We start from the raw sequence: 4223 nt of genomic DNA, 5'->3' as shown, positions 1-4223 counted from the left end.
TGAACCCCCCCCCCCTTTTGGATGACAATATAGATAACTATGTATCTACTAGTTAAATGACTTTTGGGAGTGATATCTCAACACTATGAATAGAGATATCACTCACCATTTGATATACACTTGAATAAGAAGAAAATTCCTCTTCTTCTATCTACTTCTCTTGTCTTCTTCTCTTTATAATTATATTCTTGTAGCTTGATTTTATAAGACGTTATCAGCACGAGTCTCTAGCCAATTAAGATTGAATTTTAGTTTTTCTTTAACTCATGTTTTGGTTGATCTCGTTATGAGAATCAAGCTACTATATGCATAAAATCAGGTATGTATTTTCTGAATATTTTTATGATTTAGAATACAATAGTATTCAATCACTAACAATTATCAGGAACCAAAGGCATATACAACTATTGGTTGAATATGACATGCTATACAAAACATCTTAAATGGAAGAAGGTATAATATTTTAATAGCATGAGTTTGAATATTATTTTGATTGTTTTGAAAGACTCAAAGGGTAAGTCATGTTGTACTTAGGTCTATTATACTGTGGGTTAATGGTAAGACGATGGATTCAAGTTTCATCGCACCAAAAGGGTAAGACATCAGGTTAAAGTCCGGATGCACCATAATGAAAAATATTTAAGGATAAGACGATAGATTCAAGTTCTATCGCACCAAAAGGGTAAGACATCAATTTGATTTTTGATGCACCATGATTGGGTTCAAGTCCTATAGAATTATGGCGTAACACGCCTTATATTGGTAAGACATTGAGCTTGAGTCAATGCACCATAGCGATGATAAAATAATGACTAAGAAAAATAATATATTTTTGATGAAAAGCCTTGAAATTTGTCCCATTGAATTTGCTCCATTCCTTGAAAAGAATGTGGTAGCAACATATGATAACTTTGGATTCTGATGTTGACTTGCTCCATTCTATCGCTTGATCTTGTAAATCCACTTGCAGCCAATGGCTTCTTTCCCTGCAGGCAATGAGACTAAGTCTTATTATTTTTTTCCTTGTGGTAGCAGTAAATAATTAGTCTGAAAGATGACAAATGATTAACGATATGAAAAAGGGCATGAAAGGACAGAATTATAATAGTTATCATTGTGGTAATTATAAAAGGAAGAATACTATGAGTTCTCCAAATAGTCCTTTGAAATGTGAAGGCAGTTTTCATTATCAAAATGGAATGAAAAGACATTGGACTTGTGAATGTTGTCGACCCAATAATTTGACAAGTTTATAAATTCTCCATCAAAAGACAAGAAGATAAAGTGATGGTACACTTGATCTTTCAAATTGATGTTGAGGTGTATCATGGAAATATGATGAATTTTAAAATCATGACGATGTACTTATAATGTAAATTTATGAAGTACATATAAATGATTAGTCCATTCCTTGAAGAGAATGTGACTTGTGATGAGTATCGTGAATGCTCGACCATTCTATAAGAGAATGAGTCAAGATGTGATAAAATCATTATGGGTTGAATATATGCCACAACTCACCTCTATGGGAGGTTTGAGAAAAAATGATATATACCAAAATTCACTCTACGGGAGGTTCTAGAGGAAATAAATTTTATTTGCCAGAAATTGTTAATGGTATTGTATGTTTATACGTCACTATGGTATGTTTATTGTGAACTACCGAAAGGGCAAAAGAAAGAAATAGTTCTTGTCTATAAGGGTTGTAGTCATTATTGTGTGGCAATACAAATTTATCATTAGTTGTGTACCTATGGTACAACAAAAGTAAAGCAAGAAACATGTCTTGCTCGTAATGATTTTGACCATGACAATGATAATATAATTTTCTCCTTGAAGGAGATGCTCACCATAGGGATGGTGTCATGGAATATGTGATAGTACACAAAATTAAATTGCAAGCTCTAACGAGTTGTACTATTATCAAAGGAATAATATTGGGTTGTAGTAAGTCTCAAAAGAAACTTTTTAAGTTTCGGATGAATTGAAAAGAAATATTGAGACTATAAATTAGAAAAAGATTTAATATCTTTAAATTATTACAATCGAAGAGGGTTATAAATATTACCCATTTTTTTCTCGTGTTTGTTGCACACAAACATGGGCATGCTGATGGAATTACATGCAAAAGTAAACTATAAGTGTACTGAAATAAAGATCAGTTGGCATGATCAGTTGACCATTCTGATTTAAATGTGATGCAAATGTAATTGAAAATTTATGTGGCTTATATGATGAAGAAATAAAAGATTCTTCAAGAATTCTCTTGTATTGCTTGTTTTCATTGTACCAGCTAAGGTTGGGATTGTAATCCCCTGAAGTTTTTGGAACATATAAAAAGGTGAGTATGGGCCCATTCACCTTCCATGTGGATCATCTGCAACTATAGGAGTAGATACATCTATGCGATGATCACATGTGTTTTATTGTCAACTTACAAATTGGTGTTTGTAAGGTTGTTTGCTCGAATTGTTAAATTAAGAGCACAGTTCCAAATTATGAAATTATATTGATAATGCTGGTTGATTTAGCAAAAATTGTATGCCTCCAACTATAGCTAAATCATGGTTATGAGAACAAAAATCCCAAAACAAAATATGGTCTGAGATAAATTTATTTAACATGTAGCAACACATGTATGCATCAAGCCAATAAGGTCTCCCCATTAAAATTGGTTCAGGGTCAGGAACCATATAATTTTCACCTAAATTGTTAAATGTGCGGTTATGATTTTAATTGCTCCACCACGCATAAAGATGAATTCCCAAATAAGGTTGACATAAATGTTAGATTTTCTAACATTAGGGGGAGAGACGATTTTGACAGCTGAAAATTATGTGTGAGCTTAATTATGAATTATCTAGATTCTCGTTAAATATATATGTGAACTTAAAGTTCTAGGGATAATTCATTTGCATAATGTTGTAAATCAATTGTCAGATGAATGTACTGACCCTATGATATAATTCAGCTGCAAATGCTCCAATCTGAAGTCCTTTAAGGACAGAGTCTATGATACGCCAAAAGCGTAATAGGCCAATCGGTTTCAAATATAAAATTTCTTGAAGAAGGAAGGAGCAAATGATCAATATAGTCATGATAACGAGGCAAGTGCTATAAAATAGCACATTGACATAATACTTCATAAAACCTCGAAAAAGGTTAAGGTACCTGAAAAATGATGAAAAATGAAAAGATCTCGATAAGTATGTCATATTAGAATAGATATCAAATAACCGTCGACGGTATCTTTGATATGAGGTAGCGCTCAATGATATAAATTGTGACGATGATCTTGAATTCAAATCTGTCATATAGTGTGGACAGATAAAAGGTTGGCCAAGTAAAATGCATGATTCAAGTATATTGTTTCACTTACAAAAGTGACGTTTTGGATGTTGGGTTATGGGCCTTTTTTCCCTTCCTATGTAGATAATTAAAAGCCCAATTTGGACCAACCCATTTTTTGCCCATAGGCCCATTCTTATGAGGCAAATATAAGCCTATTTAGGTATTATTTTCATATACACAGAGTTTTTTCAGCAGCCAAAAAGAGAGAAAGAGAGCAGTTTTCGCAGTCAAAATTCAGCCCTAACAGCCAACTTCAAATTGCGATTTCCGCTTCGTTTCTTGTCCGATTGAGCTGATTTTTGGACAGCATATTATCTTCATCTCAATCTTTGATTAGGAACTGACAGAGTTGGATTTGGTGTCCTGCAGCTCCCTTTTTGCTGTCGTGAACAGTAGCTGCGAAATTGGTGATTTTGCTCCTTTAATTCTCTAGATTTGGTGCAATCTTATTTTGTTGTTGCTCGTTGTTTGGCACTTGTTTTGTGGCCAATTTTGGAGAAAAATATTGTAACTCTTGGTGATTATAGTGGAGCTTTTGGTCCCGTGGTTTTTTACTCTTCACCTCGAAGGGTTTTCCAGGTAAATCTTGGTGTCTTGTGTGATTGGTTTATTATTGCCTTGTTATATTTGTTTGGTTGAATTANCGATAATGAAAATCGTGTTGCTGTTGTTGCTAATGATGATCTTTTTGTTTCTTGTGATGCAAATGCCATTAATCTTGTTCGTGATGAGTCTAGCTGGTTTGTGGATTCTGGTGCTACTTCTCATGTCACGCCAAAGAAGGAATTATTTNGAGCATTGTTATTGTTGATTGTCGTTTTGAATGATGGAGGCAAATATGAGCAAAATGGTGTGTTTAAATGGTAGTAACT

This window comes from Solanum pennellii, chromosome 5 (assembly GCF_001406875.1).
Source record: "Solanum pennellii chromosome 5, SPENNV200".
Classification (NCBI taxonomy): Eukaryota; Viridiplantae; Streptophyta; class Magnoliopsida; order Solanales; family Solanaceae; genus Solanum; species Solanum pennellii.
This window is presented reverse-complemented; position numbering follows the sequence as displayed.